Source organism: Culex quinquefasciatus, chromosome 1 (genome assembly GCF_015732765.1).
Source record: "Culex quinquefasciatus strain JHB chromosome 1, VPISU_Cqui_1.0_pri_paternal, whole genome shotgun sequence".
Taxonomy (NCBI): Eukaryota; Metazoa; Arthropoda; class Insecta; order Diptera; family Culicidae; genus Culex; species Culex quinquefasciatus.
Genome location: NC_051861.1, coordinates 20,871,175 through 20,896,853, shown reverse-complemented (window position 1 = coordinate 20,896,853; position 25,679 = coordinate 20,871,175). Strand labels below are relative to the sequence as shown.

The 25,679-nt window shown below is 36.8% G+C and overlaps 1 protein-coding gene across 1 annotated transcript in view; it reads right to left on the bottom strand.

The window, feature by feature from the left end:
* LOC6037519 (calexcitin-1) overlaps positions 1-25,467 on the bottom strand; it is a 95,168-nt gene extending 69,701 nt beyond the window's left edge. Inside the window, exon 1 of the mRNA XM_001847371.2 lies at positions 25,239-25,467. The gene's annotated coding sequence lies outside the window, so the exon portion shown is untranslated. The remainder of the gene's footprint in view (positions 1-25,238) is intronic.
* Positions 25,468-25,679: the final 212 nt, after the last annotated feature.

Genomic DNA, 25,679 nt, shown 5'->3' with positions numbered 1-25,679 from the left:
GAAGGCCACACAATTAGCCGGAATTCGCCGAGAGGAAGGACTCGCGAGCGGACGGAAGATTTCGCTGGAAATTGCTTCCGGAAAAAAATAAGAACGAGACCACCGAAAAGTGCGTTGATTAGATTAATTGCTTCTTGGAGGGGCTTTGTGACTCCAGGGAGCAAAAACGATTATTTTGATCTTTGGTGAAAGATTAAAAGTTCCCTTGATTGAACGAATGCTGGCGGTGTTTGGCCTTTGATTTTCGGGCTCAATGGGCCGAAAGATGGCGTCAGCTAAAAGTTGTTAAAAGATACAATATTGACCGTTGAGATGTGATTGAAAAGAGCTAGTGGTACATTTTTCGGCTCGTCACTTCAATTGCGGACTTTAATCGATTCAAATGGATATTGGTTTGATTTATCAAATGTTTAAGGTAAGTTTGTGATTTCTTTGGACTTATTGGTAAGTAAGAATGTCAACTGTTTTATTTTATCTTTCTAATATAAATTACAATGAAGAGGTTTTTTGATCTTTTTTTAAATTCATCATATCATATTTTGAGGTTTAAATCATCATTTACATTTTCTTGAGAGTAAACTTTTATTTATAAATTTTGCTAAATAGAGGAACAGCATCTAATTCCAGCGTGCCTCTAATGTTGCCATATCAGCACTTTGACATTCAATTACAGCTCATCAAAAGCGTTTTCATCTGAAATCGAGTGATAAATGGCTTAATAAAAAGTGGCAAGCAAGTTTCAATCATTTTTTTGCAAAACAAGTTGTTTAAATAGGTAAAATCAGCAAATTGGATGGGGGGCGAGTGCTTAACCTGCCAAACATACGAGAGTTTCCTCTATTTTAAAATAACCCACATTTTGCTTATCACTCGAAGAGCATGAATAGCTTCTGCCTGACATTGAACCACAACAAGTTCACCCTCTTCGACCTTCCTCCAGCAAATAATGTAAACAAAATGCTACGTCCGGCCCCCCACCCAAACCCCAAAACTAATAGCACCTAATGCTAATGGGTCGAGAAGGTCCTAGCCTCTGCTACCAACTTGACCGAGTTCGTCGAAGCTCGCAAATCATTAGCATTCAGTGCCACTTGTGTGTCTCCGTTTATCGCCGCTCCCTCCCCAGCACCCTTCGGCCTCTAATCAATTCAAATGCCTTTGTTATCTCCTAATTGGAAATGTTTATGAATTTATTACTAATGTATGTAGCAGCACCACCCATCTACCCTGACCGGTAAACTTTTGAAGCAGCCCTAGGGTGGTTCCAACCTTGCACTTGATGGATTAGATTGCAACCTAGGAGATGAAATTGGTCCGATATCTGCTTCGATTACGGTGACAAATTGGTTTTGCTTTCGTTCCCATGATGTAAACACGTTGTTTATCGAGGACCTTTTCAACAAGTCGGGATCTCCGAAAAGGGTTTATGCAAATTTTTGGATGTGGTTTCGCAAACATCCCCGGAACCCCCTTCCTTGAGACGTCCGGAGTCGACCGGAATGTAGTCATTGTCGCCCAAGCGGCGGCGGCGTCGTCAAACTGGCGTCCACATTAAACATTTAAATTTGTGTTTACTGAAACGGAAAAGACGACGTGTTTTCCTTTTGGTGGCCGTGATGGTTTGTTTGAGTTGGGGATACCCGTTTTTGCGAAAGGGTTTTGGGGTGAATATGGGACTGTAATGTTGGAATATACAAAGTTTCTTCAGCACCATCCTAAACTCAAAGTATGTCGATTAGATAAGGTAAGGCGGATATTCCCAGCTGTCAAAATAGTTAACACGAAACCCGGATTTTATATGGAGATGTTCAGAAAAGTGAAAATTTGACCATTTTCCGGGCAAATTTCACCGAATTTTTTTTCTGTGGGGTTGTTAAGCATGCCAAACTAAACCAAAAAATGCGTTTAGTTGAATTTATTTTTTGAAAAAAATGTTTGTGTTTTAAAAGCGTATTTCGGTTCAGTTTGGCATGCTTAACAACCCCACAGAAAAAAATCCGCTGAAATTTGCCCGGAAAATGGTCAAATTTTCACTTTTCTGAAAATCTCCATATAAAATCCGGGTTTCATGCTAACTAACTATTTTGACAGCTTGAAAACCCGCCTTACCTTACTAATCTACATACCTTGTCCTAAACTATAAAATTTCGTTTTATGTACGGACTCATTTGACATTCCGAAAAAGGCGCGTTTTAATGTTTGACAGTGAGTAACTAAAACTCAAGCACTCAAAGTAAACAATAACAAACACGTTCTGTGCATTGTCCAAAAGTTTGCTTGAAATTGGTTGCTGAAGTCCCAAGTTACAATAAAGAATGTAAACAAGCCACGTGCATGCAAGTCTGTCAAAACGGCCTCTGGCTAAGTTTCATCGCAAATGTGTCAAAATTGTATGGGGGTTTATATGATTTTAGCTAAATATCTCAGAATTGAAATTGAAAAATCGGTGAGACATTGAAAGTTGCCAAACATTACGTTTTCAAGTTAATTTGGCCCAAAAATCAACGTGTGATAAGATACACAGAAAAAAATCAATTCCCGTAATCGTGAATTAAGTTAACGAATGTGAGATCCACGAAGGAATTTATTCATGAGTATGGTGCATTTGCACCATAAACGTGAATATATTCCTTCGTGGTTCTCATAATCGGGAACTGACTTCACGGTTTCGAGAATTGATTTTTTTTGTGTAGCACGATCGCGACGAACTGTCAATAGAGCATTCTACGTGCGTATGTATTGCGTGTACGTACACGAAAATAAAGTGAGGTTAAATTTTGTCAGCCAGCAAAACCAAATGATGCGCTAGTGTGCGTACGCGAAACGTCATAAAGCTCTATTGTCATCTGTCATATTTTTGGCGCGAGCCTCGAATCGATTTGGCTTGAATTCGAAAATTCGAGATTTTTTTATTACAGAGAAACCTCTTTTTACGCGGTGGCATTACGCTTTTTATTTCGTCGATTTCTCTAAAACCATACAATATTTTTGCAAGCTTTAAAAAGCATTTTGGAGTTTTGAACAAAACCTACAAATTGCTTTTAAAAGATTGCAAAAATATTGTTTGGTTTTAGAGAAATCGACGAAATACTGTACTACTGTACTTGTCACTAAATTGACCAAAATGTCAGAAATTGTAATGGCTAATAGGGTACGTTATCCATTAGTGGACCCCTTTCCTATAGTGGACCCTCTGAAGGGTTTTTGATGAAAAATTCAATAAAATCACAATTTCAAGCGTGTTGTTGTCTACAAATCATTTATTTGGCATGTTCAGCATCATTTTAAACAATGTTGACTGACATTGAATTGTCCTTTTCACCAAAATAAGTGTTTTGAGTTCGACATCTGAAATCAGCCATGGCCACTAGCACTTTCACAACAAAACTGCATTGATATTTTATGATTGAATTAACTATCCAATAATTTTTTGACTGCTTATTTAACTTCAGCAAGTCGAAATAATCTAAGTTTAAGGAACTTTACTAAAATAAAGCGAAGAACTGCTCATTTTCGAGCAAAAATTAGGGGAGTCCAATATAGGACAACGAAATCCAAACTTTTCCAAAAGTGGACCCCTGTTAATTTAACCTTCAAAAATGAAGAAAACTGTGTATTCAAGCAAAAGTTTCTCTAAAACATACAATAAATGCTTGTTGTTATCAACCTAAACGCATATTTTTTCAATTATGAATATAAATATAGCTGTTTTCATGTTAAAAGTACCAAAAATGCTGAAGCCGTCAGAATTTTTAATTTATCAAAACTGTAGTTAATTGTACATAACTGAAGCATCATAATTGCAGTTTGAAATGATATTTTATAATAATAAATCAATAACAAAACATTTTTTTTAAATAAACATGCGTGGTTTTTAGCAACTGTAAACAAATCTATTATTAAGTTTCGGTCAACCATTTATGTAAATAATATGGAAAAAATGCATCAAGATTCCTTTTTTAAAATTATTTTTTATGTTTATAGTGGTTTTTGAAACGTTTTCTCTGATCTTTTTCGGAAATAAATGTGTTTAAATGTCTGTTAGGTTTTTTATTGTTAAAAGCCAAATTTGTTAACAAAACATATTTGTTTATAATGAAAAGTGAGCAAAATCCATCTTTTATTCATTATATCTATCATTAGACCTACACCATGCATCAAAACATCAAAAATCGGTTAAATTTGGTATCAAAATAACAGTTTGCCTATAGTGGACCCGGGTCCACAATCGGATTATGGACCCGGGTCCACTATAGGAAAAGGGGGTCGGTTACAAGGCAAAAAAAAACTTTTTTTTTTCGAATGGCTATTTTTCTGCTCAAAAACAAATAACTGATGAAACAAATAGTCAAAATTGTTCAAAAGACTTCAGATTTCATTGTTTTGTACAAAGGGTTATGAAAAAGTGCTTAAAATAATAAAAATTGTGAAAAATGTGCTTCGGCTCTACTAGGGGGTCCACTAATGGTTAAAATACCCTAGATAAAATTCTACATAAAGCAGTATCCGTTGGTTCAGGTTGAAAAAGTACATTTCCATTGAGATATTGCATTTTAAAGTCAAAAATGAGTGCAGTAACCATGGGCATTAGTGGGTTATGGAAAACACCTTAACTAGAACAATTTATTGCAGTCCATAAATATTAAGATAGCAAGCTATCTGTTGAGTTTGGAAATTGGTTTGAGTTGAACAGAAGTCCAAAAACTAGAGTTCAATTTCACATTAAAAAAAGATAAATCTGTCAAATGCGAAAACGCTTATCAACTTTGGTGACTTATAGTATTTTTTTTTTTCACTTTTCACATCTTCAAATCGTTATATTTATAGCACCTATTAACCCTCTCCCGCCCATGGTTACTCCAGAGCACCAAAACTTTGAACTCAAATATCTCGGAACTGACACAACTTTTCATGGTGCTTTAAGTTGCAGGTGTTCATGTAGAATGTATACTAACATCTCCCCAAATTCCATCAAATTTTGTTAATCACAAGCAAAGTTACAGTGCGGAATGTAAACAAAAATGGGCCAATTTTAGGGAAATAAATAAGACCTGTTTTCGAAAGCCCGTAAAAATTACCAAGCAAAAAATTATATGAAACAAAAAATGTTTTGGTATCATTTGAACCTTGGACAAGAACCCCTGTGAATAACATTGTGAGTTTGGACCGGTTTTGAGTGTTTTTCAACCTTTTCCATATGGTGCACCAGAGCACCACCTAGGCATATGAGCGACTAAATATTCAGGAGCACTTTTTTCTAAATCACAGTAAAAGCTTATTTTTATCAAAACAAAAGTTTATAAACGTTTTGCCTATTCATAAACAAGGCTAAACATTGTTATTAGACCGATGGTTTTATTATTTTCCTTATTTTTAATGAATATGGTTGTTTGTGAGTTTTGAATGAGCCAATCAAAGAAATCTGAAAATGCAGAGATTTTAGAATTTGTAATTCATACTTCAGAAATATGGTCTTACAGCAAAAAATAAGTAGTTTTTAACACTTTTCGAAGCATTTTCAAACAACTGAACCAATAGATTTAGAGAAAACGAGATTTTGTGATTTAAAAATAGTTGCTCATCTTCCTGATGGTGCTCTGGTGCACCACTTCAAATTTAACTTTTTTGCACCAATTCGATGTTTGTGGGTCAAAGTAAAGTATTTCCTGCATCATTGTACCAAAATTTAGCCATTTACTATTTTTTCGATAAGCAAACAGCTCTGGGCGTTAGAGGGTTAAAGTGATTCTATTTCAGCTTCAGCATATTAAATTTCACAGACTGTCCCCGGTGGGCCAGAAATCATGTCGGATATTGTCGTTTGCGCCGTGAAATTTATGTTCATGAGCCACTAAAATTTTTGCAAAAGCTCAGAGGCCGAGATTCTCTTTGCTGCGTTAATTAATATCCAGGCAATTTGCTTCAAACGACACCGTGTTCCACCGCCCTAATTTCCCTTCCCTTCCCGAAGGGACGATGGGCCGTTTCCCATAATGGGTAAGCTAAGAACAGAATCAGGGCAATTAAGGATGTTCTGTTTTGAGAGTTGAAATCAGTGGTGCGAAGTTCTCTCACAAAACTCATCAAAAATCTGTTTAAATACTGATTTATTGGTGTGAACTCATATGAGCTCATGAATGACTTGTAAGTGAGCGACTCACAATCTCAACATAGTTTAAAGATGACGTCTTTGGCATCCCTGAAACGGAGGCTGGTAGTGGGGGCTTAATTTCGTTATTACCATTAAGCTGTGAGCTTTCGTGGAGGCGCTCTTCTGGTAAACAAAGATTTTCTTTTCTCTTGAGCCTTCCGCGATTTTACGAGGCGCAAGAATTACGCGCGAGACGCCTCGATTTTAGCTATAATAATTATGGGTTTCATATTTTTTCATTTTTTTTTGTCACGATGGCTCGAAGGGATAAGACGAGCATCGGGGGTTTTGTGAAAAAGGAAGGAAGGGATCAAGGCGTTCTAGTTAGAGGAAGGAATGGGATGATTTGATTTTATCTTAATCGCGGTTTACTCGCGAACGAAACGATGCGAAACGTGAGATGCATAATTCAAAAGTACGCTTCCTAAAAGGGTACAGATTTTGAAATGACATAGAAATCTGAGACCATTGGAGAAATTTTAAATCACCTTTTTCAATAAAAGAAACGTAAAATGAAACCCTCAACTTCTCTTTTAGAAAACAAAATATTCCAAATCACTAAGCTAAATAATTCTCATCATAATAATGATTTGTTTTGGCACTCAACCATCAAGTCCCTAATTCTAGAATTTTATTTGGGATAGACTTTATTCTTCCTCAGTCTGCAAAGATAATTCCCACACCTATCAAGTGTAAAAAAAACCATTTCAGATTTAAATTAACATTCCAATCATTCCACGGGTACCCACAACCTCTGTAGCCCTACCCCCTGGAGACGCAAGGACCACCGCCCTATCTCGCGCCCAATAAATTCTGCTTCATTTCCAGTAATATTTTTCAATTCCACTCCGACACCTTCTCCGTTTTCATCTTTTATTTTTACGACTATTTTCTCCGACACTAGACCAGGAAAATCGCAAGAAGTCACTTGGTCTTTGTCTTCTTGCCTTTTTTTAAAGGACTAGCAGCAGCGCGGAAAATCATGGAAACTTTATGATGTTCGCAAATAAAAACAACCCAATTTCGATTCGAGACGAGTGCTTTGTCGGAAAATGGGAGGAAGAGGTTACAGAAGCTAAATTTGAACTTGGTGGTCAAGAAAAAAAAATATTTTCAGCTCGAATTAAATCAACATTGTCGAGTTGGATTAATTCAAAGTAAGAAAATAGGTTAATAACAGCTTAACTCTCCCTTCAGCTCCAGAACCAAAGATCCCGCTCTATTTTCGCTACCATTCCGCACAAACAGTAACTGCAATGATGAATGGCGGTCGGGTTAGCGTAGTAGCATCGCGCACATCATTTGCAACGGGCGTATATCGATCCGATGACAGCAGCAGCAGCATCAGTTGCTTCCCGTTGGCGACGGGCGTCAACGTGCTCGTAAATCTTCATTCGCCATCGAAAATCCGCTGATTAGAGAACAAAAACGAGCTCCACTACGAACAGTGCAAACAAAAAAAAAAAAACTGACAAACGCCTTGAGGGTATGCAATCGGGAACGGTTGCTTGCTTTCTTCTGGCGCTGGAAATGGTACAGCTTGCCGATTTCGTTAGACACGTCGTAAATCTTCAATCGGAAAAGTTGATGCTCTTCACGGGTTTAGCGTCTGCAAGAGGGGGTTTCTTTTTGTTCGAAGGCAGCGCCTTTGAAGACCGTAAAATGCTAATAACTGTTGCAACACCTGAATCTTACCCCTGCAAGGTATACCTCCCAGGTGGCTCACCAAACAAAGGCACGAAAATCTAATATTAGAACATGGTCACGTTTTCCGGGGTGTGCGATTCTGAATAGATTGACAGCGTACCGTTCGGGTCAACGGGTGCGCCACGTTGCCTACCTTGCAGGCGCATCACACTTTTGCACTCGTCCGCAGTGAGTTTGGGTTAGCCCTTTGTGTGTGTTTACATTTTGGCAGGGAAAAAATGGAAACTGAATAAAATATGACAGCTTTTCTTCTTCGTTTGTTCACACTGGGTGAAGAATGACAAAAGAAACCTTTTTTTTTACTAGACTTAGCTTGGTCTAGCAAAAATGGCACAATTTCGGGGGACCTGTTTGCTTCTGTTCCCCATTTTGGCCCTGCCTTGTATGTGATGAATACGTTATGTGGGTTTAGCCCTTCGCTTAAAACGGACAGAAGCTGATTGACAGCTGATGGGCAGCTTGGCAGATTTAAGTACTGAGTGCTTGAAGACCGTAGATCACACGTCAGAGGAAGTTCTTGGATTGTAAACTTTTTAACACTGAAAATTGGGTTCGAGCAAATGTTCAATTTGTTGAAACTTTTTATTCGATGTATTTGATTTAAGTGAATGGGTTACACATTTTTTGAATGTGAAAATGTTAACACAATTTACTGAAAAAGTTGTTACATGCATTTCATATTTTTCTCAGCATAAAAAAAAAAACATTTTCACAGGATTCAAGCCATACATTGTATTCAGCGGAAATTTCCATTGTTCTAATTCAACGATTTATGATAAGAATGTTAGCGTAGCCTTGTTGTGATATCTTGTCGCACGTTCTTTTTTTATTTTTTTATTTGAATAAAAAAATACTGGCAATTCACCCCAAGTCTACATGGCATGACGTTGACAAAAGAACTAACAAAAAAGATGCAGTTGTAATGACACATGCATAACCAAAATGACAACGCCAAAATGAAGAGCTTTTGCAGAACTCCTGAAATTTTGTTACTTGCATTGTTTGATGTTTCAAATCGCTTCGCAATATTATGCATTGCTACCTCACGAATTCTAAAACGAAGTTCTTCTCCAAAAAGGACAAAATGAAACGCACATGAGCAATTCTCTACCAAATCGGTCTTTTTTCTTAAATTTTAATTTTTGTATTTTTTAATCCGACTGAAACTTTTTTGGTGCCTTCGGTATGCCCAAAGAAGCCATTTTGCATCATTAGTTTGTCCATATAATTTTCCATACAAATTTGGCAGCTGGCCATACAAAAATAATGTATGAAAATTCAAAAATCTGTATCTTTTGAAGGAATTTTTTGATCGATTTGGTGTCTTCGGCAAAGTTGTAGGTATTAATATGGACTACACTGAAAAAAAATGATGCACGGTAAAAAAAATTGGTGATTTTTTATTTAACTTTTTGTCACTAAAACTTGATTTGCAAAAAAACACTATTTTTATTTTTTTTTATTTTTGATATGTTTTAAAGGACATCAATTGCCAACTTTTCAGAAATTTCCAGGTTGTGCAAAACATCATTGAGCGAGTTATGAATTTTTAAATCAATACTGACTTTTTTAAAAAAAAAAAACGAAAAATTGGTCGCAAAAATTTTTTAACTTCATTTTTCGATGTAAAATAAAATTTGCAATCAAAAAGTACTTTAGTGTAATTTTGATAAAGTGCACCGTTTTCAAGTTAAATCCATTTTTAGGTGACTTTTTTTGAAAATAGTCGCAGTTTTTCATTTTTTTAAATTAGTGCACATGTTTGCCCACTCTTGAAAAAAATATTTTTGAAAAGCTGAGAAAATTCTCTATATTTTGCATTTTTGAACTTTGTTGATGCGACTCTTAGTTGCTGAGATATTGCCATGCAAAGGTTTAAAAACAGGAAAATTGATGTTTTCTAAGTCAACCAACACAAAGGTACAAAGGGTACAAAGATGTCGATTATTGTCACGGATGGAATGTGGAATCCTTGGAATTGTGCGATTTTGAATGTCAAAAAAGTTATGCTAAAGGATTGAACCTGAATCTAGTAGGAGTAATGTTGATTATGATGATGACTTTGGTTTTGTAAGAAAAATACTTTTCAATAAAGTGAAACGAATCTGAATTACAGTTTGCCGCATTAGAGCAATTCCAACCCAAAACAGGAAATTTTTAAATATTTTTGTATTTCATTGCTGTATCTCGAAGCCGTTGCATCGTATCAAAAAGTTGTCAAAGACAATATGGAGTCAAAGACAATCTTATGGGAAATTGGACGAGCTTTCCGGTAAAAATATTCATGAGACTGAAAAATTAAGTCTGTCTTATAGAAGTTGTCAAAAACCATCAAAAACCATTTTTTCAACATTTTTGTTTTTAAAACCGCTGTAACTTTACAAGGATTGGACTTAGGACAGTGGTCAATATGGAGTCTTTTATGTAAAATTGTCTGGAGAATCGATTCCCGTATCGACAAAAAACACTTTCAGTAAATAATTTTTGTAGTTTTTTAGGTGAGTTGCTCCATCCTGCATTTTTCGTGAGTCTTTTTGTAACATCTTAGGCCATTTTTTAACAAAAATTTTGAACGAAAAAAAGTCGTGGGCTCACCATCAAATTTGACTTTACAACTTAAAAATCAAACAAATTCTCATAAAAGTCGCGTGTTTTTTTCTTTCAGTGTAATTTTTTTGCCTTTTTGTTCTATGATTTATGTTTGTTTGCCTGTGACTTATTCAAATGGAAGAATTGAAGCCTTTTTCGCCTTAACATGAATTGTTCAAATTCTTTGTTTTCTGCATTGCATGAAACACTTGCGAAAAATTCAAAATCAGTCAGATCAGTGTTGGGTGAATCATCAAACTGCTTCCAATGCACAGTGGTCCGAAACCGAAATCTAGCGTGGCAAAATTGATAGCGACCACACGTTAAGATTTAGAGCATTGGTGTCTTAGGGACAAATGATCAAGGTTCAAATTGGCATCTTTTGGTATGGTGGACATTAGGGTGGTTCATTTTGGCGAGATAGCGCTTCGGTGTTTTCAGAAAACTTGTAGAGAGCACCATTTTGAGCAATTTTGCTGAAAATGGGAACGTTTTTAGAGCCATTTTTGTGATTTAAGTTGAGTTGTTCATGAAAAAATGAGTTTTTTGAATTTATCAAATCAGGCTTATGTCGTAGCGAGTTGGTGTCTTATACACATCTGTAGAACTTATCAAAACACACATTTATCTTCGAAGAGAGCAACCTTTTAAACGAAAGTTATAGCCAAAATACGACGAAAAAGACTACATTTTGAAATGTGAATAACTGGACGAAGTCGTCGACTTCGTGGAAGGCTAACATTGTGGGCGACTGGAGACGAGCGGCCCAAGAACGAGCATCCTGGAAATCTTTGATTAGTTCAGCGTTGGGTCGATAGACCTGTTGCTGATAAAGTAAGTAGAATAACTTGAAAAGGTAGTGGAGTTTGATTCCGCTCCTGGAAACATCTGAAAGTACACATTCTAGAGTACATTTGCTGAAAATATCTCGGAGATATTTTTTTTATAACTTATTTAATCTCAATTTGAAAATGAGCATTTTCAAATCGTTTTTTGCCCATAACCAAGCTTCCCTGCACCATGCGGTACACGCGGTTCACTTGTCCCTCGGGTTTGCTTTGCGCCTGCTTTGTTCGGTTTACACCCGTACCCGACTCACACGAACCGAGGGTATTTTGGTTCATCGTACCAGCGCACCACGACACTCTCGGTTCGCCACGTCGGTTTTGTGTCTGGCACTCACCCATGGCATGAACCCGGTGTATGAACCAAGGTGCTTCACTCGGTACGAGCCGAGGTACGTGCCGTGGTATGCGCTGGCGGTACAAAACGGGTTCAATACCACGGCGCGTACCACAGCACGCTGGGTTCATGCCATGGGTGAGTGCCAGACACAAAACCGATGGGGCGAGCCGAGAGTGTCGTGGTGCGCTGGTACGATGTACCAAGCATACCAATACACAAATGGGTTCAGGCACGTACCGAAGCTAGAAAACCAAAACCCGCGGTGTGCGTTGGCACTGGCGCATGGGAAGCTTGACAATAACAAACACGTTTTGTTTGGCTGACCATTATGTGCATTGTCTCGAAGTTTGGAAGAAGTTGGTTGCTGGAGTCCCGAGTTAAAATTACAAATGTTTTCGGTAGTCTAACTTGTACGTGCGTCAAACGTGTACATCAATTTTCAGAGAGTGACAAGATAGCACGACAAGATTGAAACTACTTTCATATGTAAAGTGACAAAAATGCACAGACTTTTTCGGAATATCTCAGGATTAAAATCGAATTTTGGAGATCTGTGAAGGTCAAAAGGTGAGACATTGTGAGCTGCACAAAATGGCGTCCTCAACTCAATTTGCCCCAAAATGCACGTACGACAAGTTAGCACGACGGCGACGAAGAGATGACGTGTGAGTCATGCCAGTTTGGATGCGGCGCAAGTGGTGGCAGTAGAAAAAGTGAATCGTGTTATTTTGTAGTAGCTTGTTTGGTCTTGCTATTGAAGTAGATGTTTTGAAGAAACTGACCAAATTACCAAGTTCTCAAATCACTCGTTAATGAAGTTCCCATTCCAGAAATCGGGTCATCCAAACTAGCCATTTCGGTGCATTCCGGAGTCACCAGGAAAATCGCCATTTTTTCCCACCATCAAATTTGACGGAAAAGCTCGAAGAGCAACCATGATTACCCTGTGTGCAGGGGGTTAAGAGGGGAGAGGGGTGGTCACTGGCCATAACAATAATCATTAGATCAGAATCAGAGTGTGAGTTTGTAAACGTGGGTTTGTATGTAAAGTAGCTGTAGACGAGTCAGTAACCAGCAGAAGCACTTTTATCGCCCAGTTGGGGGTGGATTTGTGTGAGCTTGAATGTACGTAGGTGTGAGTGTGTGTGAGTGTGTACTTCCACATCAACTCAACCTAACCTAACTTTCATTTCGCGAGACTCGCCGTCGTTACAGAACAACAACAAAAAACTGCTCGAGGCACACGGAAAGGCGAGCTTGATTATGGCATTTTTATACTGAGAGGGAAAAAAAACAGAAAAAGAATCCTGCACGAACATGGTTTGTTGTGTTTGAATTTGCATAACATATTTGGCGAGGGGTTGGGGTTTGGAATAAGGAAGTGAGGGGGTCACAAACATCAATGGCACTTGTTGATAATAAGATTTTACTGACATGATCATCATAACCTTAATTAGATTAGTTTAGTATGCATATGGAAAAAGTGCTTTTGGTTGCTACAATCATGTGTTTGACCGTTTTGAAACTTCAGCATAGTAAATAAAGATGCTTCAAAAAATGTAATGAAATAACTTTGAAAGTTGCCTTTAAAGCTAATGTCCAAAAATATACCACCTCTTCTCAAACATAATAAAATCTTTTCTTTTCGTGTATTTTCAAACTTCTTTAAATTACTATTCATACCCTAAGTCCTTCAAAGAAAATCAGGCAAGGAGCCCCCCACTTTTTCCAGCATTAACATAAACATTATTATAATAACACCCGGCAGGAGTCAGGCCCGGCGGCGGTCAATCAGGACTCTGGCATTTGCTGTAAGTTACAGCCGCCCAAGAGGTCTTCCCTCACTCTATGGGAACAAGGTGCAGACACCCCATAGGAGTTGTCGGACATGGTAAGGGGTCATTCATGAATCACTAAACTGTCGGTTATGAAGTTCATACTGTAACCTTACTTACACATAATGATTTAATACATGGAAGAAAAAAAAACAAAATCTAAATACAACATTAGGAGTAATTTATGGACTGCCTTCGTGGAGTAAATAACTACATGTTAAAATGTAAAAAAATACACAGTAAAAAATTATATAAATATGTAAAATTATATTTTCGATATTACCTCTATTATGATGTAATTTTACCTCAATTTAAACTGATAAAATGACATTACATCAGAAAAGTGTTAAAATCCTGAGCAACATTTGAAAAGGGTGCATAAGAATTTTGACAGCTGCAACTATTTTTCAAAATCCTAGACAACAGATAACTATTTAACAAAACCCGCAGTGTTGGAAGGAAGCTGGAGACACCAGGTATTGTTTAACGCTTCGAGTTTTGTGAAAAAGTTTAAAATTAGCCTGAGAATGCAAATCCGCCCTTTTCTCGCGTTTCTCCAGAATTTACAGGCAAAATTACACATTTTTCTGACCTACAAGATGTTCAGCTTCCCTTCCCAGATTTAATATTTCCATGATGTTTTTTACTGTGTTCTGGTTGCATGATTAGACTTTAAAACGAATATAAAACAGGGTTTTTGGGTTGTTGTGGGTGTATTTTTTCTCCTTCTCAGATTATTTCCATACTTGCCGCTGGAGCCAGCTGACTGTTTCAGAAAGTGCTGCTACAAGAGCTGGAACAACTAAGCTAATCCGCAGGCTGTTGCCAGACATCTTTATAAACTGTTGGAAGGACATGGTGCCACTTTAATGCTTTGGCTTATGTTGTCTGGCTATTCTATTTAGATATATATTTTGTGGTTCAATTCAGAATTTTCATGTAACATTACTCTGTGCAAACAAAATAATTATTTTGAGTTTTGATAATATTTAAATCCCTTTCCATCTTAAATTTCAATAACTTGTGGTTAAGGGAAAACGATTTTCTCGAGCAGAAAACTCCTAATCCAAGCTGGTTGGATTACCAACCCCCAGCTCAACTCTTCTATCTGATTTAATCAGTCGCCCACCCCAAGGGACAAGACTCTCCTGTTCGAAGGAAACCCAAACTGTAAAATAATAACATTTCTCTTCGAATCTAATTAGACCTGGTCCTGGGCAGAACTGTGCCCTTAGCCAGCACCGTAAAAGCCCCTTAAGCCCTGCGCTCCCCATATAATTGGGATTTACTTTGAGGGGAGAACTCCATAAAAGAAAACGAAACGATGCTCTTATTCTGGCCGAATCTTCTGCGGCAAACCGAAGCCCGAAAAAACGTCGGAGATTTCTTATCTTTGGACGGAGGAAATCTGCGCGAATAAAAGAGCGGTACAAACAATTCGGGTCTTATAATTCAGCAGACGGACTTATCTGGTTACTGCACTGCCAGTTGTAGTGGCGGTGGTAGCAGCAGCAGTACTAGTAGCAGCATCAGCAGAAGTTTACTTCAAATAACGATCATTAAACGAGCTTTTTTTTTATATTCCCAAACTGCACTTTCAGGAGGACGAGTCGTGAAAGGTTCTGAGTACCGAGTGCTTGAACTGGTTGAAGTAGGGTAAATGGACGTGTTGTTAGAAAATAATTTTTCAAAACTTTTTTCAACTGCATTTTTTTTCAAATTCAGCAAAGTTGTAGGTATTGTTCAAAAATATTGGGACACGGATTTTTTGACCAAATTTGGCTGATATATTGTAATTAGAGAATGTGGAAATGTTTGGATGAGACTTAAAACTGTAATTTTCTTGTATTTTGTTCCTTTAATGCGCTGTATTCCAGCAACCAGAGATTCAATCTTCAGTGTTCGAAAAAAAATATATTTTCAGGAATGTACAATCCTGGACACTATTTTCTAAAAATCGAAAAACAGGAATTTTGCAGTTAAAATTAAACTTTATTCAGATTTTTTAAGCGAAGATGGCGATACGAATGCTGCTTGCCTGAAATGTCAAAATCGCGCAGTGGTACCAACATTACAAAAAAGTGTGCAATGCTAAGATGCCAGGTCAGAATTTGAAAAGTCTGGACTTCTGCGTGAAAAAAGTCTGTGCATGACTGTGCACATAGGGGAAATATGCCCATTTTAAGCCTAATAAGCGGTCGTGTTTGAATGATGCTGGATAATCTGGATTATTCCATGAAATTCATTAAAACCATGTACACCAACGAGTAGAGCAACTTTTTGTTAACATCTCTGTTTATTTTCACTTTTACTAAAAGTTATGCTATGCTATGCTGCCAAAATTGATGAAATTTTAAGCGAACACTCACGAAAAGTAGCATTTATAGCGAAAGTTTCCTGGCAGCACTTGCTCACTCCAACAGGCGCTGCACCAGCATGTTGGTGGTGTTGGTGGCCACCCTTTGTTCTTTATTTACCTTCGCTTCTCGCTCGGTTTTCTTCAGTCTTCGATTGGAATGGGTAGTCAAAATTGAAACGTCAAAAGACATAGCGCGTTTGTTTTTTATGGTGCTTGCTAATTATTTACATTTTCGGGATTATTTTTCAAGTGAGTGACTAAGTAATGGTCAAAAGAACATGTTGCCGGTAGTTGGAAGCAATTTTATATCTTAAGCGCTTTGAAATCGTTAGTGCAAGTGCAAAGATATTGATGGCGACTTTCGTTGAGCAATTAACCTCTGATCTTGCGTGTGGATGTGTGTGCCACCAAAATAATGAGAAAAGGTCTTGCAAAATAGAAATTATGATCAAAAGTGCATTAAATTTGATCTTTTGGCCAGTAAATGACATAAATTTGCGTGCTTACTCGAGGCGGTGCTGTTGCTGGTATGTTTATAGCCTAAATAGTATTTTTGGATCGTAAATCAAGCATCAAACTCTCCATATGACGAAGATAGGTGTTTGATTAGAAAGGGTACATTTCCCCTACTTTGTCCTAAACTAGAACATCAACAATCCTCTCTTAAATTTCTTTTGACAGTGTGGGGGGGGGGGGGAAGGGGGTGGGGTGGCGTTTTGTCAAAACCATTCTGACTTTCAAAAATCGAATTTTCACTCCGTTTTTGGAAAATCTGTGTATATCTGTGTCCAATTTAAAAAGTCTGTGTTTGTCTTTGCATCACAACATGTCTGGACACAACTTCAAAAGTTGGTGAAACACAGACAAATCTGTAGACCTGGCATCCCTGGTGCAATTCGCGATTAAAAGCTCAAAAATTCCGACAGATGGCGCAAAGCATCGAAGAATGACGATTCAATTTTCGCTGTTCGGTTACATAGGAATGCAAACTTAAAATTTGAGAAAAAATTCAAGTAGTACGAGTGTAAACTTTTTGCCCTATATAAATTACCGCAATAAAAAAAATTTGGAAAAAAAAATAATATTGTTTAAAATGATAGAGCATCAAAAGTTAACAAAGTATCAGCTCGAATTTTTGCACAAAAGTTGTTCTGAACACTGGAATTTAACAAAACAGAATTCGCATACATAACCTCAAAGGGCGGAAATTTTAATCGACATTCTTCGCTCTGTTCTGCTACTCAACACTAGGTGTCGCATGTCGTTTGGCTCTTGAACGCCAATTGCCGTTCAAGAGCCAAACGACATGCGACACCTAGTGTTGAGTAGCAGAACAGAGCGAAGAATGTCGATTGAAACTTCCGCCCTTTGAGGTTATGTATGCGAATTCTGTTTTGTTAAATTCCAGTGTTCAGAACAACTTTTGTGCAAAAATTCGAGCTGATACTTTGTTAACTTTTGATGCTCTATCATTTTAAACAATATTATTTTTTTTTCCAAATTTTTTTTATTGCGGTAATTTATATAGGGCAAAAAGTTTACACTCGTACTACTTGAATTTTTTCTCAAATTTTAAGTTTGCATTCCTATGTAACCGAACAGCGAAAATTTGAATCGTCATTCTTCGATGCTTTGCGCCATCTGTCGGAATTTTTGAGCTTTTGATCGCGAATAGAGAATTTGCAGCAAAGCTAAAAGACACATGACGCCACCTATGAACAAATAGCGCAAACCTATGATTTTTTGAAAAAATGTGTTTTTTCCTTCATAATCAACATTTTTATAAAACTTATGCTGGATTCGGATGAGAAAACTTTTCAATATTTATTTGATTTTTCTATGAGAAAACTGTAAATTTAGAAAAAGATAGTAATTTGGACTATTTGGCAAGAAAGTCTGTCAAAAATCATTAAAAATTATTGAATATACGTTAACACATCTGTTATCAACTATATAACTGTTTATTTCCTTGATATATACAGGGAAACTATTTTTTGCGTGTTCCAAAACATGTTTTTTAAAGAAAAAGGTCACACATTTTTGCGCGCCCAAAAGTTGATGTTCATTATTTCAAAGCAAAAAATTTTTCTCGTCTTTTGCAACCAGTTTCATTAAGATTGATGCAGGGAATCATGAGAAATAAGCGATTTTGTTCTTCAATCCAGCAGAAAGGAATACGATTTTTGGCAAGTAACCTCATTTTGGCGCCACCTACATTTGAAACACAGTCGCGCTGCAAAACCTCAATAGAGAATTTGCAGCAAAACTAAAAGACACATGCCGCCACCTATGAACAAATAGCGTAAACCTATGATTTTTCGAAAAAATGTGTTTTAACCTTCAAAATCAACATTTCTATTGAACTTATGCCGGATTCGGATGAAAAAAATTATTTCCAACAATTTGGTGTATAACTTTTCAAAATTTGTTTGATTTTTCTATGAGAAAACTGGAAATTTAGAAAAAGATAGTAATTTGGACTATTTGGCAAGAAAGTCTGTAAAAAATCAATGAAAATTGTTGAATATACGTTAACACATCTGTTATCATTTATAAAACTGTTTATTTCTTTGATATTTACGGGGAAACTCATTTTTTCGTGTTCCAAAACATGTTTTTTAAAGAAAAAGTTCACAAATTTTTGCGCGCCCAAAAAATGATGTTCATTATTTTAAAGCAAAAAATTTTTCTCGTCTTTTGCAACTAGTTTCATTAAGATTGATGCAGGGAATCATGAGAAATGAGCGATTTTATTCTTCAATTCAGCAGAAAGGAATACGATTTTTGGCAAGTAACCCCATTTTGGCGCCACCTACATTTGAAACACAGTCGCGCTGCAAAACCTCAATGGCATGACAGCCACACTTTTCTAATGTTGGTACCACTGCGCGATTTTGACATTCCGGGCGTGCACCATTCGTATCGCCATCTTCGCTTAAAAATCTGGATATGGCTATATCATGAAAACGATGTACTTTATCAAAAATTCTTCAAATTACTTTTCGATTGTAAATTTGATTTAACATTGGAAACTGAATTTATTTTTTTCCACAATACAAAAAAAAATTTAAAGCATGGCTCAAAAGTCAAAAATTTCTAAAATTTCGAAACAGATTTTGTTGGTAGTTGAATGTTTGCGAAAGAAAATTTATTCTTATTGATACAGTCCTCATAAATACCTACAACTTTGCCTTTTTTTAATCCGAAAACAGGCACAAAACTGCGTCGAAAAGCGAGTCAAATCCAGTAAAATTGGTCCCACCAAGTCACACTGACTCGTGGCCACATTTGGCCTTTGGGACTTTGGGGAATTTCCGGAACACACGAGATCCGCATGAAGCCCGAATGGATCTGGCAACGACTGTTAATTATATCTTCCTCATGCTCGTCTCTCCTGGAAAACGCTTTAGCGAGTGCAGATTTGGAACCCCGTGGGAGAATTTCCGGCAAATGGATTCTTTGCGAGGATCGCCTCCCGGGAACAACCTCCGGCTTAATGATGGCAATATTTTTTTTTTGGGGAAATGAGGCGTCCGCCCCAACGTTTCAGCGTTGTCAATCATGGCTGAATGGAGCGCACAATTCGCGCACAATTCGCTTTCAAAGTGCTTGAATAGTGCCTCGTAAAACAATGCTAATGTTTGCCGGTTCCGGAGGGCAGTGTCTTTCCAGAGTCATCTTGGCTGAAAGTTTGTTTGAGGAGAAAAGACCAAGCTTTATGGTTCTTCGTTTGCATAAAAGTTGAGCAATTCAAACAATAAATGAACGCAGCAAAAACGGTTTTGAAACTTTGAATTACGGATTTGCGAGAATGGCCTTTTGATTGTTATGAATTTCTCCAGAATTGTGAAGAGCCTACCTTTAGGGGGAATTTTCTAAAATTTTAAGAGTTCTTCTTTCCAGTGCTTTTTAAAGATCAATAATTGGTTGAAAAATTGATTTTTTGGCGATTTTTCAAATCGAAGCCCGTCTAGAGGCGGGGTTAGGTTGTAGAGGGTTAAAGAAACTTTGAAAAAAAAGAAGATTAACCTAATTGAAACATTGTTCTACAATAATCCAACTTGCATAACTTTCTTGATCCCTTTCCTCAGTTCACCAACTTGAGCACACCGATAGGAAAACCTTCCGTCCCTTTTCCCTTTCCAATTCGGCAGTAAATATCGACCATAAAACTTTTACCAAAGTTCATAAAATTGTCGTTCCATGCCGTCCTGATTTGTCTTCCAAAGCCCTCGAAAAGAGCCTCTGCTCGAAAGTCTCCAATCAGGGCCATCCATAAAGCAATAATTTTACGAAGGCCACAGTTAGCCGATTTTCAGTACCTACATGGGCTTTACTTCTAATTCGGGCTTCCTGTGGAAAGCCAGTGCAAGGTCGTAAAAGAAAAAAAAAACATCAAAAGCTGAATAACAGCTCTTCCAAAGGAATATTCGATATGTCCGTAAATTTGAAAAATAACATTATTTTCTGTAAAAAAAAGTCATTTGACTCCTCCGTGTCCAAACCTCATAATACCCATTAAGAAGCAATTTCTCGATTATTGGCCCCCTTTCTTTTTGAACCCCACCAGTGCACGCAGTGTTGCCAGATGAAAGCCCAGCGACCGGAGGGTTTTCTGGCCGGTTTCTCTCGAGGCTAAACCTAATTATGCAACAAATTTTATTAGCCGAGCTTGCAGCCAACGAGTCTGAAACTTTGCCAATAAGGCACACAATCTGCTGTGTTTGAGCGATTTTTTTTTTCGGTAGTTCCCTCGTTCGTTTGGTAATGTTTTTGAATATAAACAACTTATGCCAACCCCCCGCTCCGTCATTTATGGAATAAATCAATTGCAAATTACCGCTCAAGGTTTTTTTTCGGGTTTTTCTTGTGTGTAGATAACGAACAGTTTTGAAAACAAACTGGAGCTGACAGCTGCTGGTAATGGTGGTTTACGATTGAAGGAGTTTTTTTCCAACTAAAAATGATTTTTTTATTTATTTAGAAACATAATATAAAAAAGTTAAACTCTTTTCTACGTAAGGCAAATGCATACTGTGTTAGAAGTATTTTATTCTGCTGCGTCTTATTTTTTTCTCAATCGGATTTGTTTTAATTGGGTACTAAAGCCATATGTCAACTTTTATGTACAACGGAAAAAACACGATCAAAAACCATTGTGATCAATTTTTTTCATTTTAATGCAAAAAAACGTAACTTAATCTACCCTAGGGTGGTTGGTGCCTTCCTAACATTTAAAGGACACAAAAGGGCGATATTTTTCAGTGTTTTATCAATTTGACTCATTATTCATACGACTAGATTGGATAGTCTTCATATTGCAGGGCACTTATATGTTTACACCTTATGATAGGGTAGCCAGATCCCCAATCCAATTCGTGCTTGTTGAAAAGGTCTTTTGATTACCTATCCAACGATATGTCGCATGAGAGATCCGGGCAACGTTTTCATCAACATATCTGTGATCCGGCCTCCAAAAAGTGCATGAATAACACTTAAGTGCTTATAACTTTTGATAGGGTTGTCAGATCTTCAATGTCTTGGACGCGTTGGAAAGGTCTTTCAAATACCTTTCTGAAAATGTATAACATGACTTAAATAAACTGCACAATTTTTAATAGCGACTTATGGGACCTCAAGACGGATCGAATGAGGCCAAAACGGACAAAATCGGTTCAGCCAGTCTCGAGATAATCGAGTGACAATTTTTTGATCAACACCCCACCACACACACAGACATTTGCTCAGCATTTGATTCTGAGTCGATAGGTATACATAAGATGGGTCTAGGAGGTCTACTTGAGAAGTTCATTTTTCAAGTGATTTTTTAGCCTTTCCTCAGTAAGGTGAGGAAGGCAAAAAAAAAACAAGACAACATCTTTTCGATTGATCACCTATGGTCCCCTTGAAACAAGCTGTCAAACAGGAACTTTTCTGTCAAGAAGGACCGCGAGGTTGATTTTTCAAAATTGATTTAAAAATCCATTTTAAACTCTTTGTGGTCGTACAAAGGGTCAATGTACTCAGAAAAATAAGCTTTATCGCTGTAAAAATTAATATCAGCAATCTAAGCTTCATTTAAGGGCCATATTTATAACTCTGATAAATAATAAATTCAATTTAGGCCGTTGCAAATATTTTTCGAAGTTTATTTCGCCCTCCCCTACAGAATCTGCTCGAAAAATCAAAAGGCAAAAAAATATATTTTTCCAAAAAAAAAAATCAAAATTTTTATGAAAATAGAAGTCAAATCTAATTTAATAAAAAAAAAAACGTTACTTAATCCACCATTAGGTGGTTGGTGCCTTCCTCACATTTTGAGTGTAATGCTAGGTAATATCTGAGATCCGACCTCCACAAAGTTCATAAATAACACTTGCTTATAACTTTTGATAGGGTCGTCAGATCTTCAATCTGCTGAACTCGTTGGAAAGGTCTTTTGATTACCTTTCCAACGACAGGTCGCATGATAGATCCAGACAACGTTTTCATTGAAATATATGAGATCCGGCCTCTAAAAAGTTCATAATTAACACTTAAGTGCTTATAATTTTTGATAGGGTTGTCAGATCTTCAATCTTTTGAACTCGTTGAAAAGGTCTTTCAAATACCTATCCAACGACAGGTCGCATGATAGATCTGGACAACGTTTTCATTGAAATATATGAGATCCGGCCTCTAAAAAGTCCATAAATAACACTTAAGTGCTTATAACTTTTGATAGGGTTGTCAGATCTTCAATCTTTTGAACTCGTTGAAAAGGTTTTTTAAATACCTTTCTAAAAATGTATAACATGACGAGGTTTCTTACAAAAACCACTCTTTTTACAATCTTCCGGACTTTTGTTAAATTCGTTTTTTAACATAATTTTTGAAGTACTTAACTAAACTTTATCATTTTCAATAGCGACTTATGGAACCCCAAGACGGATCAAATGAGACCAAAACGGTCCAAATCGGGTCAGCCAGTGCCGAGATAACTCAGTGCAAATTTTTTTGATCAACATCCCACCACACACACAGACATTTGCTCAAAATTTGATTCTGAGTCGATATGTATACATGAAGGTGTGTCTAGGAGGTCAAATTAAGAATTTCGTTTTTCGAGTGATTTTATAGCCTTTCCTCAGTAAGGTGAGGAAGGCAAAAAGAAGTCTAATTCCAATGTACTGTACCGCAAAAACTTTGTTTGCAATTCCGTCGTGAAACTACGTACTTTTCCTGTCATTCTTGAACGACGAAATAGCCTACTTTTCTGTACCAAAAATAACAGAATCGAATAGCAACACTTTTCAAAATAAATGCTAAAAAGTTCTACTTTTCAGCACTCAAACGGGTGCTGAAAAGTTGAACTTTTCAGCACTTGTTTCGAAAAGTAACACTTTTCAATTTTTTTTTATTTAAACGATTTATTGACAAAATAGATGAAAATTTGACTTAAAATTTCACTCAGTGTGTGTTTTTTGGAATTGTAAAACAAGTTGTATGGAACTCGTTGCAAAACTTGATTTTTTCAGCACTCTTCGTATTTATAATGATAAATGTACCATTCATGCTGCACAAATCCTCTTTTTGCAACTTGTTGCATAAACTACTATTTTCGTGCAACATGAAAATTTCGTCAATACTTAGATATTTTGAAAAATAATGATTGCAAAACAATAAAACTGGTGTAAAATGCATTTTTTGCAATTCCGTCATGAAACTATTTACTTTTCCTGTCATTCTCGAACGACGAAACAGCCTACTTTTCTGTACCAAAAATAACAAAATTATTTAGTAACCCTTTTCAAAACAAATGCTTAAAAGTTATACTTTTCAGCACTGAAATGGATGCTGAAAAGTTGAACTTTCTAGCACTTTTTTGAAAAAGTTGTTCTTTTCAACATATTTTTTTATTTAAACGATTCATTGACATTTGTCCTATAATTCTGTTCAAAGGGTTTTTTTTCAGAATTGCAAAAAACGTTGTATGGAATTCTTTGCAAAACTTGTTTTTTTTTCAGCACGTGTCGTACATTTATCCAACGAGGTTCACCGAGATCTTTTTGCAACTTGGTGCATAAACTACTATTAAAATACTTTTTTTATTCAAATGTTGGAACCATGGCTTGTAATTTCAATTTTTATATTTTTTGTATCATTTAAAGGATAGTAAAATTGCTACAATGGTAATTATTATTTCAATGACATGCCGATCCTCCCAATTTAGAATTAATTTGTTTAATAATCAGATTTTGGATGATTTCGATGGATAAAAAATGTGAAATGATTTGGATAATAAATACCTGGCAATATTTGCTGATGATAGAAGCAATAAAATGTATTTTTTTATAGGACTATTTGAAAAAGTAGTTTAGATGTACAATTAATCGGATGTTGTGAATTTTCATGTAGATTACTGCGAAAATAATAAGTCTGAACAAAATAAATAAGTTTTGCAGAAAATTAAAAAAACACATAAAATGTATGCCTATCAGGTGATGAACTGCCCAGGTTCGCATGGATGTCTCATATGCAAAAACAGCAAGCTAATAAAAACGTGAAGCAAAACTTGTCCCACACATTAGGCTATGTTTTTTTTCGCAAAAAAATTGATTTTTTCTTAATTTTTAGAACTAAGTACTGAATGTATTAGGCTTTTTCGATAGAGCACACGATTTTCAACCAAACTGCATCAACAACTCAAAAACTCATTTATGCGATCAGGGACATTGAAGTCAACCGGGACAAATCTAGGCAAAACACGACTAAAACTGCTGTCCCGATCAACCCCATGTGACCCGATTCCTCGAGATGACATTGCTGTCTTAAGATATGGTGGCCATAATAAAATTTGAAAAAATAAAAGGGAATTTTAAATGATGGATGAGGTAGTTTAAGTTGTAAACATGTATTGAACCAGCACTGCACCATAAGGGCTGAAGTGGAATTCATACATTATATTAAAGATATATTTACATTTTTGAATAAAAATAATGACATTTCTAACGTTAACTGACTATTACTGAATTTATTAAATATATTAGGACTATGATGACAAAGTTTGAAAATGCTATTGTGTTCTATTTCAGTACCTTAAATTGCGATCATACAATCTTTTGATGTTTTCAAATTATTGCTCATCAATATAAATATAGGATACTGTTCTTTAATGTCATGGATAACTATTTTATTGAATTTATCAAGCATAGAATAACGGTAATTTTTGTTATCATATCTTAAAGCTTTTTATAAAAGATCTTTCAAGATTTTTCAGCGCTATCACAAACCACTTTAAATAGTCACTATTTCGTTGCACCGGCTTATCGTACTTCTCACAAAATAACTCCAATCAATCACGTTCCACGCCGCATTCCAGCGTAACTAACTATCCTGGAAAAACTTTCGTTAAGTAACCGCTTCCTCTCACCTGAGCACGCTGCTTTTGGCTGGATCCTTAATCCGTTACCCCTCACACTATGGTTCTGGCTCGCTGCACGCACGTACCAAGCACTGAAACTGTTGCACTTGCACCTTAAGCACACACAGGGAAAACTTTCTTTGGAGAAGGAACCTCTTAAGAAAACGCCAACGAACTCTTTCGCAACAACTCGCAGCCACGACACGGTACGACCAAATGCAGAAGCTCGTCCAACGGTGGAACGCTTTTATATGTAGGGCAGTAACGTTCTTGGTGGGTTGAATGTGGGGGTGGGTGGCTGTGTTCCGGGTGGTGGGTGCAACAGCTGTGTGTGTAGGTGGGTGCAAGTAGCTCGCGCGCGCTGTCTTCCAAGTGAGTGTCCTGTGAGTGAAGTTTGCGTGAGATTTCCGTCGGGGGAACTCAACCGGGGTGACGAAGTGTTCAGTTTAT